The sequence below is a fragment of the Bos taurus genome, chromosome 12 (assembly GCF_002263795.3).
Source record: "Bos taurus isolate L1 Dominette 01449 registration number 42190680 breed Hereford chromosome 12, ARS-UCD2.0, whole genome shotgun sequence".
In the NCBI taxonomy this organism is placed as follows: Eukaryota; Metazoa; Chordata; class Mammalia; order Artiodactyla; family Bovidae; genus Bos; species Bos taurus.
In genome coordinates, this window is record NC_037339.1 from 83,779,899 (window position 1) to 83,793,546 (window position 13,648).

A 13,648-nucleotide genomic window follows, 5' to 3' on the forward strand; every position below is an offset into this window, starting at 1 on the left:
TGCTCGGGTGACAAGTGCCACAGTCCTCGCGATGGCCTTTGTTCGGGTCGGCCGGCTCACGGGGGATGCCCGCTCCAGGTCGCAGCCCCGGGCCACCGCGCAGGGGCCCCGCGCCCGGGCCGCCTCCCCCGCGTTCCGGTCTCGCTGCCCCGCTTCTGGCCGAGCCCGGACGCAGAAGTTTGAAGAGTGAGCCCCGTTCTTAGATTGGCCTGCGAGGCGGGAGGCGGGAGAAGCCGGAGGGGGGACCGGAGGCGCAGCGAGAGCAGAGAGGCGCGGTCCCGGCGCGCGAGCGCGTGGGAAGGAGGCGGCGGCCGGCCCGGACGGAGGCGGGCCCCGCGGAGCCCCGGCGGCCGGAGCGGCGCCCGGGAGCCCGAGCGCGGCCGCGGAACCCGGACCCCGGCCGCCCAGCCCGCACCGCCGGCCGGGACGAGAACGGCGCTCACCGGCCCCGGGTGCGCCCGGCGCGCCCGCCCCGAGCGCGCCACGGCCCCGGGGAAGCGCAGGGCAGCAGCGCGCCGCGCACCCTCGCGGGGCGCACTCGGAGTCGACTCCCGGGGTCCCGGCTGCGGGGCACCCTTGTCCAGCAGGTAGGGGCTGCGGCGGGCGCCGGGCGCGGTCCCCAGCGCGGGGTGCTTTGGCCGGGCAGCCTCGCCTCCCGGTCCCGTGGTTCGGCGGGGCGACCCCGGGAGGGTGTGGGCTGCTGGCACCTGCCTCGCCGGGTTCCCCCTTCCCCAGCCAGAGTCCCGGGGTGGAGATGGGAGCGGGCGTGGAGAGGGGGCTGGCGATCTCTTTCCCGGAAGGGGACGCGGGCTGAGAGCTGGAACCCTCCGAACTCTGGACCAGCCCGGGAGGAGACGACAGGCTGCCCGTTGATAGGGGCTGGAAGCCTCTGGTTGCCACGGGAGACGGGAGGAGCGGCGCTGGGGGCCCTCCGCGGCCACTCCTGGGGGGCGAGGGAGGGGTCGGCCTCTTCCTCTTTTTCTTTGGGGATGCAAGAGGGCGACTACTTCAGAAAACAAAGATATAGGGGTGAAGGAGGCCCCCCAGGCCGCCTTCCACCCATCTACTGACCCTTGACCGCGACCCCTCGCGGGACAATGTCGCTCCATTGTCTCAGGGGTCCGGCCACTACGGGGTGGGCCACGTCGGCGAGGGGCGCGGTCCCCACCCCGGGCTCTTCATTCGGGCCTCCCGCTCCCCCCGCACCCACCGCAGCCGGCCCCCGCCCCATCTTTCCTGGCTGGGGGAAACCAAGGAGGTCTGTGAAAATGTTGGGTTTAATGGTTCCTTGTACGCCCCACTTCCCGGAAAGGTAAGGCAGGTGATTGTCATCAAGTTCTGTTAGCATTTCTGTCGTTTATGGAAAAGCTGTAGCTACTCACCGGGGGGCTCAGACCTCCAGTTTTGGGGGGGAAGGAGCCAAAGGCATTTCAGTTGTGTGTTAAGCGTTTGCTACTGAGAAGAATTTCTTAGCCATTGGAGGAGGAAGGGTTGTCTTCTGCTCAGCGGAGCCGAGAAAACTTAGCTGCTGTGAATTGGCCTGAGCAGTCCGTGGGCAGGAAGGGGGGCGCGCCGGGCGGTCTTTATCCTGCTAAGTGCGAAAGCTCCGGAAGCGCTCATCCTCTGAGAGGGGGCTTTCTTTGGGGATCTCGTAAGGGCGGCTGGAATTTCTGCTCAGGTGAAGGTTAAAATGTCTCGAACGTTTGCTTTGTTTTTTTTTGTTTGTTTGTTTTTTGTGGGGGGGGGGGCCGTTATTTATGAACCCCCTACAGACTGTATGAATTTCCTAGTGATTCAGAGCAAGAGGCTCCAAGGTTGTCCCTAGATCCTGAAACGAAACCGTGGGACTGGGAGGAAGGCAGGGGAGTCACACCCCCGCCCGGGCCGGCTAGCAGCCTCTTTATGGGGTTACTGCCTAGCTGCCAGGGTGGGTTACATTTTGCTCGGGTAAGTCTAAAGGCTTTGAAGGTGATTTGTCATCCTTGGGTTAAGGGTCCTCCTGAACATATCTATTTGTCTGTGTGACGCTGTTTAGTTTATTACACAAGCTTGTGTGATACGTACTCAACTGCCAGGGTCCCTAATCATATGTGATCAGCCTGTGTGTGCATATGAGGTTATAGCTGATGGGCTTTTGGGAAACCAGAGTATATGCCATTGCTTTAGAGACTGATATGCTCCAGGGATATAGTACTTGCTATAAAAAAATCATTCCAAGTGGGATGTTTATTTATTAAAGGAAAAATACTTTTAATCAGTACAGTTTTATAATGGTATGGTCGAGCTTATCTGTGTCCTGTAAAATTTGGGGGAGTGAAATGGTTTTAGTACACAGTAAGATAGTTGAAGTGTTTTTTAAACTATAATTTTACAGTGTTGTGTTAGTTTCAGATGTATAGCCACAGTGATGCAGTTTAATATATATATAACTATATATGTGTATACCTGTATAACTATATATTGTGTGCCACACACTATAGTATGTATGGTCACAGAATCACTGTGCTATACACCTAAAACTAAAAATATATAACTGAATAGATATTGTTATATATATAACTGAATACATATCTATGTTTTGCTTTTCAGAGTCTTTTTCCCTCATAGGTTACTACAGAATATTTAGTTGTAGTTTCCTGTGTTATACAGTAGGTCCTTGTAGGTTATCTACTTTGGGCATAGTAGTTAGTATGTTTTAATCTGAAATAGCTAGTTTATTTTGCACAAGCAGTTAATACTTTAAAGATTCGCTTCTTCTGGTCTGAGGACGCTTGATAACAGCTCCAGTAGCTACAGGGGTGGGTCATCACTGTAATCTGTGGGTAAATCAGTATCCTTCAGATAGACAGAATGTCCACTGGGTATAAGCCTGTGCGGAGCACGAACGCTCTCGAGGGAGACTGAATAGAAATAGAAACATTTCCTCCTACTTAAGAACTCAGGAAAGTAATCTGTTGCGGAAACCATAACTTGTATAATGCCTGTGTGCTCCTATATTATGCATATGTATGTGTGTACATACCTATCTGTATACACGTGACTTGCAGATCTTTGCATTTATTACATTTGCATAGGTGAGAAGAGACATTGCTATGGAACTGGGGTATTTGAATATGATGTTTCTTTGAATCTGAGCATGTGCTTAGCTGAGGACCGCAGAAGTATATCTGCCTCTTTGAGGTCTTATCATCAGGGCAAATCCTGGCCAGTGACAGCACATGTTATAGAATGAGAGAAGGCTGGGTGAGAAGGAACTTGTAAGATAAACTACTCAAGCCCCAGTTCTGCAAATGAAGAACAGGAGGCCCAGAGTTCTTGGGTCATTTTGGTCAAGATCCCAGAACTCGATCTTGGCAAGGTTATTAGGCTTTGCTCTTTCTGCCTACAGGAGTGTCCGCCAGGTGGGACGGTGGGGGTCTGTAGGTGGTCTAGGCTTTGCTCTTTCTGCCCACAGGAGTGTCCGCCAGGTGTGACGGTGGGGGTCTGTAGGGTGTCAGTTTTCACATCAGTGCTCTCTCCCCGCCCCTCTCTCCTTTCCTGGGTGGTCCTCCTTTCTGCCCACCTTCCTTTTGGCCCACGTCTGCCCACAGGGCACCTTTCCCAGGTGTTCCATCCTTCCTGGACCTTCCGCACCGTCATGTGTCTGCCCTGGAGTCCCTAATCGCGGTTGGCCTCTGATTCCTGGGTTTTCTCTCCCACCCAGTGAAGTGGGAAGCACCGTCCACAGTCTCCTCATTTCTCCGCCCCTCCCTTTCCCTCCCAGTACTTCCCATCAGCCCCCGAGTCTTTACAGTTCTACCTTATAAGTACTGCTGAGATTCATCTTCTCTATTCTGACCTTTTATGACTTTTAGCCAGGGCTTCATCACCCCCTGCCCAGGATAAGGGATCAGTTTCTAATTCATCTTCCTGCTCTAGCCTGTTCCCTCACATCCAGTCTAACAGACGCAAGGGTGATTTATCAGAAATGTGGGTTTGACCCTGAGGCCTCCTGCTGAAAAGCCCTCCGTGAATCCCTTCGCCTACAGCGCCCAGCATGGGCTGCTCCGCACGACCTGTGCTGTCCTTCCTGACTTCATCCTGCCCACCCTCCAACCTCCTCTCGACTCTCTTGACTCCTGTCTTCTGCTTGGACCACCCCAACCTGCATGTGCCCCTCCACATGGAACTTAGCATCTCTTAACCCACAGACCTGATTGTTGCTCCTTCAAGCTGGGAAGGTGCTGCTTCTGTCTTTGCTCAGGGCTGGGGTCAAATCCAGAATGTCTTTCCCGAGAAACTCTCCCCAGGGATGTCCAGCTTTCTGACCTCCCCTCCTGATCTGGCCCACCTGTGGAGGGAGGCAATAAAGAAGACATAAAGAGGCCCCGCCCCCCTCCTTTGGGAAGCTGGCCAGCGCCACGTAATGTGTGACAGTAAGCCTCACCCCTTTTAGTATAAAAGAAACCTGAATTCTAACTCAGGCAAGATGGTTCTTCCAGACAGGTTCTTCTCCATCGGCTGACTTGCTGAATAAAGTCTCTATTCCTTTTCCCAACAACTCCGTCTATCGAGCTCTCATGGGGTGGGCAATATGAGGTCAGCTGTGTCCGAATCTTTGCGACCCCATGGACTGTAGCCAACCAGTCTTCTCTGTCTATGGGATTTCCCAGTCAAGAATACTGGAGTGGGTTGCCATTTCCTCCTCCAGGGCATCTTCCTGACCTAGGGATCGAACCTGTGTCTCCGGTTGAATATCAGACTTACAACTGTGCTGAGGTGAATACTTTATTCATCTCTGTGTAGGTGTCCAGATTTCATAGATGTTACATGGATGGATGTAACCATTGCAGCTGGCAGAAGGCAAGCTGCCTACAAACGCCGTTTGGAGATTTTGGCTTCCACAGCTCCCAAGCTCTGACCACGCGGAACCTCCACCCACTTCCTACTGGGGCTCTCCTCTCTCCTATCACTCCACATCCTACCCCGAGACCCATGGATCTGTCTGTCTCCTCCCTCCCATGAAAGTCATCTGCTCATTTATAGGTAAATCAGAAAAGAAAACTCAGAGAGACTGAGTAATTTGTTCAAAGTTGTACCACTAGCTTATAGGAGAGTAAGTCTCATAGAAGTTATCACTCAGCAAAAATCCAAGTTCTTTTTTCTTTTTGAAAAGCTGAAAGCCTTTTCTTTTTCTTTATTTTTTAATATAAATCTATTTATTTAAATTGGAGGCTAATTACTTTACAATATTGTAGTGGTTTTATCAGTCAGCAAAAATCCAACTTCTTTTTTCTTAAGAGAAAAAAAAAAAAGCCTCTTTAACAGGTGCCATCACAGCTGGGGCAGCAAACTATAGTCTGAGGGCCAGATGTAACTTAAGTCCTATTTATGTACAGCCTGTGAACAAATAAGCAAATACAAACAAATAAGCAAAAAACAATAAAGAACAAAAGCTGTGTGACCCACTGAGACCCCATGGTCCTTGCAGCCTAAAATATTTACCATCTTGCTCTTTGCAGAAAAATTTTGCAGTCCCAGAGGAACAATGGGACTGGAGGTGTAACCAGTTTAATTTATGTGGAAACTAACTTTGGTAAATAATTTTAATACTGGGAAAAACTAGACACATTAACTGAATTTTAGGAAGAAAAGAATCAAGGCATAACTCATACCTCATTCAGATGGCTGAGGTCCTGTGTTTATTTTTTCCCTTTTTGATGCTTCTCACTTACCCATGAATAATTACCATGAAAGGCATCACTACTATTAAGTAATGTAAGTTAAATCAGATAAGTCCTCGTAAGAATCACTGTGGGCACTTTTGGTTAAAAAATATCATTGTGGGTATGGATAAGCTGAGTTTGATATTCAAATTCTTATAAGAGGAATTGAATTATACATAAAAATAGGCATTCAAATATGCTTTTTTTTCTATAAATAATGTATGGAGTGCATTTTTTTTCATTTTTATTACTATAATTAGGGTTTTAAAAATAAGCTTGGGAAGTTAAAGCCTCTGGCCTGTGGCACTGTGTATCTTTAATGAACACATTTGAAATATTAACTAATTCCTTTAAGAATGATAAAGTCTTATTCAGACTTGCTCATTTTCTTTCTAATTTAGATTCTTGGTTATAAGCAGCTTGGTAATATGTAGTTGGGAGTCCCTGGGTGGAAATCATTTCACGACCTCCCAAATCTTCTTTTAAAAAGTCTATTAATATGCCTTTTATCTTTATAATTTGGAACAGCGAGTCATTCACTTTACATCTATTTCAATAATTTAAAACTAAATGCAAAAGCAAGACAAAAGAACTTTGACATAAAGAAGAAAGAAATTTAGTTGAGTGGAATATTGCAGAATATTTCATATGGTTTTAGGTTGCTAGTTTCACTTTATAGCCTGTAGAAAGAAATCATAGTGTTTCAGAGTGGACCTGAGATACATTATTTCCCTGGAAGGGGTTTGCTGGAACTATAGATACATGATAAAGTTCAAATAAGCCTGGTAAGTAGGGTTTTTCTAATACATGGAATGACAAGCCTTGAGGCACAAAAACCAAAATGTTGTTTACATAAATGGTAAATTTGAGGTAAAGAAGCTTATGTTGGATTTCAAGTTCTGCTTCATATTTCTCTGGGACCATGAATACATGAGAAACCTTTCTAAGACTCATGTGTGAAATGGGATAAGCAGAGTGCCTGCCTTGTAGGGTTAAATGTGGGATTAAATGAGATAAAATTTCCAGTATATGCTTCAGTTCAGTTCATTCGCTCAGTTGTGTCCAACTCTTTTCGACCCCAGGGACTGCAGCACGCCAGGCCTCCCTGTCCATCACCAGCTCCTGGAGTTTACTCGAACTCATGTCCATTGCGTCGGTGATGCCATCCAACCATCTCATCCTCTGTTGTCCCCTTCTCCTCCCGCCCTCAGTCTTTCCCAGCATCAGGGTATTTTTCCAATGAGTCAGTTCTTCGCATCAGGGAGTTTCAAGGTATGGGAGTTTCAGCTTCAGCATCAGTCCTTCCAATGAATGCTCAGGACTGATTTCCTTTAGGAGGGACTGGTTGAGAAACTTTGTAAACTGCAGGTGCTGTTAGCCTGATATGGACTTTAATAGACTGCCATAGACTTTCATATATTAGGGCTTCTGCTGAATGTTTTATTCTGTGACAGTCTGAGTTATTTTTAAAAGTTTGTGTTGCCATTTCACATGCTATTGTTGCCAAATCTAAACAATGAGAGGAAGTGCCATGGTGGACTTGACTCTCCTTAATAAATAAGAACTTACTGGTGACAGTGTAACTTCTTCCCTTTTGATTTGAATGTCTTCGACTTCTTTTTCTTGCCTGATGCTCTGGCTAGGACCTTCAGTACTGTGTTGAAGAGAAGTGATAGGAGTGGACGTTCTCGCCTTCTTCCTGATCTTTGTTACTGTGCTCAGTTGCTAAGCCACATGGGACTCTCTGCGACTTCATGGGCTGCAGCGTGCCGGGCTCCCCTGTCCTTCACTATCTCCCAGAGTTAGCTCAGTTTCATGTCTGTTGAGTTGGTGATGCTATCTAACCATCTCATCCACTGCCGCCCTCTTCTCCTTTAGCTTTCAATCATCCCCAGCCTCAGGGTCTTTTCCAAAGAGTCAGCTTTTTGCATCAGGTGGCAAAGTACTGGAGCTTCAGCTTCAGCATCAGTCCTTCCGATGAGTATTCAGGGTTGATTTCTTTTAGGATTGGCTGGTTTGATCTCCTTGCAGACTCTTGAGAGTTTTCTCCAGCACCGCAATTTGAAAGCATCAATTTTTTGGCACTCAACCTTAGTCATCTTAGAGGAATCACTTTCAGTCTTTTTTCACCATTGAGTATGATGTTAGCTGTGGGCTTTTCATATATGGCTTTTTATGTTTAGGTAATTTTCTTCTATTCCTAGTTTGTTGAGCATTTTTACTATAAATGAATGTTGACTTTTGCAACATGCTTTATCTATGTCATTTGTGATGGTCATGTGAATTTTATCCTTTGTTTTGTTAATGTAGTTCAGTTCAGTCCCTGAGTTGTGTTCGATTCTTTGCAACCCCACAAACTGCAGCATGCCAGGCTTCCCTGTCCATCACCAACTCCCGGACTTGCTCAAACTCCTGTCCATTGAGTCGGTGATACCATCCAACTATCTTATCCTCTGTCATCCCCTTCTTTTCCTGCCTTCCATCTTTCCCAGCATCAGGGATATTAATTCATTTTAATGTACTGAAACATATTTTATCCTAGGACTAATTCCCACTTTGTCATGATTTATTATACTTTTAATGTGCTGTTGAATTCAGTTTGGTGGTATTTTGTATCAATACTTGTCATGGATATTCATCTGTAGTTTTCTTTCTTTGTAGTATTTTTGGTTTGGTATAAGGGTAATACTGTCCTCATAAAACACTCCTTTGACTTCAACTTTTGGGAAGAATTTGAGAAGGATTGGCATTAATTCATCTTTAAATGTTTGGTAGAATTCTCCAGTGAAGCCGTTTGGGCTTGGAATTCTGTTTGGATGTTTTGATTACTCGTTCAGTCTCCTTACTAGGTAGAGATCTGCTCAAAACTTTTGTTTCTTTATGATTCAGTACTGGAGTGCTGTGTATTTTAGAAATTTATTCATTTCTCTTGAGTTATCCAATATTGACATATAATTGTTCATAGTGATCTCTTATACTCTTTTATGTCTGTGGCATTAATTACAATATCTCCTCTTTCATTTCTGATTTACGTATTTGAGTTTTCTCTTTGTCATTTTATTGATCATTTCTATAAACAACTCTTGACTTCATTGATCCTGTATTTTTCCATTCTCTATTTTATTTATTTCTGCTCTAGTCTTTATTATTTCCTTCCTTCTGGTAAGTTCGGGCTCAGTTTTGCTTTTCCCCTATTTCCTTGATGTGTAAAGTTTTGTTTTGTTTGGAGATCTTTCTTCCTTTGCATGTGTTTACTGCTGTAAACTTTCCTCTTGGTACTGACTTACTGCATCCTGTGTTTTTGGTATGTTGTGCTTTTGCTTTTATTCGACTCAAGATGTTATTTAATTTCCCTTATGATGTTTTCTTTGACTCATTGGTTTTTCAAGCCTGTGTTGCTCAGTTTCCACATATTTGTTAATATTTCAGTTACTTGTCTAATACTGATTTTTGGTTTCACTCAGTGGCTATGGCTTCCACCCTTTTATGTTTGTAAGACTTGTTTTGTGGTTAAATGTGTTACGTGATCTCCTCTGGAGAATGGCACACCCTGGAAAAGACAAGCTTGCTGCTGGTGCTGGGTGCAGTGTTCAGGTCTGGTAGCCGTCTTGGTCTATAATGGTCAAGTCCTCTCTTTCCTTGCTGGTCTTCTGTCTGATTGTTCCAGACATTATTGAAAGTAGGGATATATTAGTCAAGGTTATCCAAAGAACACAAATCAATGGGATAAAAAGGAGATTTTTAAAATTAGGAATTGTCTTATGTGATTCTGTATCTTCCTTTCAGGAGAGGCAGGAAAAATTCACTCCCATCAGAGAAATCCTAGGCAACCTTAAATATCCTGCTGAAAACATTTCTGTACATCTTGAACAGGGAGATATTTCTTAGTCTTAAATTATAGTTTCCATTTACCATTTGTAAAGTGATTCAGACAATTGCACCTGTTTTCCATGTGAGTAATTATTACTTGGAAAAAAGGATAAAGTGAAAACAAAGGAAAAGGTAACCCTTAAGACAGACAATGGCAACCCACTCCAGTACTCTTGCCTGGAAAATCCCATGGATGGAGGAGCCTGGTAGGCTACAGTCCATGGGGTTGCTAAGAGTTGGACACGACTGAGTGACTTCACTTTCAGTTTTCACTTTCATGCATTGGAGAAGGAAATGGCAACCCACTCCAGTGTGCTTGCCTTGAGAATCCGAGGGACGGGGGAGCCTGGTGGGCTGCCATCTATGGGGTCACACAGAGTCGGACACGACTGAAGCAACTTAGCAGCAGCAACAGCAAGACAGACACATTGAAAAAGTAAGTTGTGCAAAATCACATTCCAAGGTGAATACCCTTTATGGGGTCTTCTGTAGACCTCCAGCTTACTTAGTTCAGAATAACCTTGACTGACAGAAGTACAGGAATTATAGGGGAGGGGATTCCTACTGAGAAAGAAGGATGTCAGAATCCATGTGTGTTAGAAACCCAATGATTGTTTTACTTTTCTAAGACAATTTAACAGAATTCAATTCTCAGGTCAAAGAATGGACATGCATTTAATGATGTGACCTGAAATTGATGTACTTCAGAAATACTGTCCCTAAGCGTTTGGAAGAGATGCTGCTTTAAAAGTGTCAAGAAAATAGAAAGAAAGGGAGATGCTATTGCTTAAGTCTTTTTAAATTCTCAAGATAGCAGTGGCATAATAAGTTTCTTTAATCTGCATCAGGGTCATCTTACCAGAGGCAAGAAGTCCAGGTTTCACACAGCTGAGCACAGAACGCTTTGGGCTTCTTCAGCAGATGGCTCAGGGTCAGTGGCCAACAACAATTTGTAACACAGCAATGATGCTCTGAGGAAGCCAGTTCTGTCCCTGTAATGCAACCTGCTTTATGAAAAACAAAAGTGGATGGTGACTTTTTCTGTAGGGTAGAAAATTTGTCTTCCTTCTTCCCCCTTTCCCTCTCTTCCCTTCCTCCATTCCTTCTTTCCAAGTCGTGGAGTCCACGGTGCTTAGTTTTTTCCTTGCTTGGGTAAACATACTACATATGTAAATAAATTTATACCTAAAGGGATCTCATCTAAAATTTGAACAATGGAAAACATAGTAAGAGAATGCACTGGTCGTAGAAAGCACCCTCTTCCAACAACACAAGAGAAGACTCTACACACGGACATCACCAGATGGTCGACACCGAAATCAGACTGATTATACTCTTTGCAGCCAAAGATGGAGAAGCTCTATACAGTCATCAAAAACAAGACCGGGAGCTGACTGTGGCTTGGATCATGAACTCCTTATTGCCAAATTCAGACTTAAATGGAAGAAAGTGGAGAAAACCATTGAGGTACAACCTAAATCAAATCCCTAACAATTATACAGTGAAAGTGAGAAATAGATTTAAGGGACTAGATCTGATAGACAGAGTGCCTGATGAACTATGGACGGAGGTTCGTGACATTGTATAGGACACAAGGATCAAGACCATGCCCAAGAAAAAGAAATGCAAAAAAGCAAAATGGCTGTCTGAGGAGGCCTTATAAATAGCCGAGAAAAGAAGAGAAGTGAAAAGCAAAGGAGAAAAGGAAAGATATACCCATTTGAATGCAGAGTTCCAAAGAATAGCAAGGAGGGATAAGAAAGCCTTCCTCAGTGATCAGTGCAAAGAAATAGAGGAAAACAATAGAATGGGAAACACTAGAGATCTCTTCAAGGAAATTAGAGATACCAAGGGAACATTTCATGCAAAGATGGGCTCAATAAAGGACAGAAATGGTATGGACCTAACAGAAGCAGAAGATATTAAGAAGAGATGGCAAGAATACACAGAAGAACTGTACAAAAAAGATCTTCATGACTCAGATAATCACGATGGTGTGATCACTCACCTAGGGCCAGACATCTGGAATGTGAAGTCAAGTGGGCCTTTAGGAAGCATCACTACAAAGAAAGCTAGTGGAGGTGATGGAATTCCAGTTGAGCTATTTCACATGCTGAAAGATGATGCTGTGAAAGTGCTGCACTCAATATGCCAGCAAATTAGGAAAACTCAGCAGTGCCACAGGACTGCAAAAGGTCAGTTTTCATTCCAATCCCAAAGAAAGGCAATGCCAAAGAATGCTCAAACTACTGCACAATTGCACTCATCTCACACGCTAGTAAAGTAGTGCTCAAAATTCTCCAAGCCAGGCTTCAGCAGTATGTGAACTGTGAACTTCCAGATGTTCAAGGTGGTTTTAGAAAAGGCAGAGGAACCAGAGATCAAATTGCCAACATCTGCTGGATCATGGAAAAAGCAAGAGAGTTCCAGGAAAACATCTATTTCTGCTTTATTGACGATGCCAAAGCCTTTGACTATGTGGATCACAATAAACTGTGTAAAATTCTTCAAGAGATGGGAATACCAGACCACCTGACCTGCCTCTTGAGAAACCTGTATGCAGGTCAGGAAGCAACAATTAAAACTGGACATGGAACAACAGACTGGTTCCAAATAGGGAAAGGAATACGTCAAGGCTGTATATTGTCACCCTGCTTATTTAACTTATATGCAGAGTACATCATGAGAAACATTGGGCTGGAAGAAGCAAAAGCTGGAATCAAGATTGCCAGGAGAAATATCAATAACCTCAGATATGCAGATGACACCACCCTTATGGCAGAAAGTGAAGAAGAACTAAAGAGCCTCTTGATGAAAGTGAAGGAGGAAAGTGAAAAAGTTGGCTTAAAGCTCAGCATTCAGAAAACTAAGATCATGGCATCCGGTCCCATCATGCATGGCAAATAGATGGGGAAACAGTGGAAACAGTGGCTGACTTTATTTTTCTGGGCTCCAAGATTTCTGCAGATTGTGATTGCAGCCATGAAATTAAAAGACGCTTACTCCTTGGAAGGAAAGTTATGACCAACCTAGACAGCATATTAAATAGCAGAGACATTACTTTGCCAACAAAGGTTTGTCTAGTCAAGGCTATGGTTTTTCCAGTGGTCATGTATGGATGTGAGAGTTGGACTGTAAAGAAAGCTGAGCACCGAAGAATTGATGCTTTTGAACTGTGGTGTTGGAGAAGACTCTTGAGAGTCCCTTGGACTGCAAGGAGATCCCCTCAGTCCATCCTAAAGGAGAACAGTCCTGGGTGTTCATTGGAAGGACTGATATTGAAGCTGAAACTCCAGTATTTTGGCCACCTAATGGGAAGAGCTGACTCATTTGAAAAGACCGTGATACTGGGAAAGACTGAGGGCAGGAGGAGAAGGGGATGACAGAGGATGAGATGGTTGGATGGCATCACCGACTCGATGGACATGGGTTTGGGGGGGACTCCGGGAGTTGGTGATGAACAGGGAGGCCTGGTGTGCTGTAGTCCATGGGGTCGCAAAGAGTTGGACATGATAGAGAGACTGAACTGAACTGAAAAAATAGTAAAAATGAAACTTATTCGGCTAAAATAAGCAATATGTAATATGTGTATCTCTTTCTCTCTTTCTCTCACACACATATATATCAGGAACAAAAAGTTCCAACTTTTAGCAAAGTCCGAATCTTTTCTGATCATTTATAAAAACTATATCATAAGTGGACATTATGTAAAATTAAGAAAATAATGATGGGAAGGCTGTTTGTGAGATTCAGAGAAAATGTGCTAGGAAGTGGCTCTCTTGTCTCCTCATTCCTTTAAAAGAAGGACTTGGCATTGTGGGCATTGCATAAACAAAAATGCAAGTTGTGAACAATTGAGCACTTGTACATTTTGATACCCATCTGTTTTAATAAAGAGTTTGATTTACTGAACTGCATCTAAAGGAAGCTTAGCTTTTATGACTCTGGAACCATCAGTTTACAGGGCAGCAACTTACTAGAGTTTTGAGAATATTGCCACTGGGGAAATAAGAAAAATGAGAATAAAGCCTTTAGCATGTTTATATTCACCAGCTTTCCTTTTCTCTTTCCTT

General features: G+C 44.6%; 1 protein-coding gene across 2 annotated transcripts in view; it reads left to right on the top strand.

Annotated features, from left to right (window-relative positions):
- Positions 1-514: 514 nt before the first annotated feature.
- MYO16 (myosin XVI) overlaps positions 515-13,648 on the top strand; it is a 519,124-nt gene continuing 505,990 nt past the window's right edge. Inside the window, exon 1 of one of the 2 annotated variants that reach the window (XM_059892322.1) lies at positions 515-587. The gene's annotated coding sequence lies outside the window, so the exon portion shown is untranslated. Of the gene's footprint in view, positions 588-1,105; positions 1,313-13,648 lie in introns of those variants that run through there. The other variant, XM_025000169.2, reaches the window with a different exon arrangement.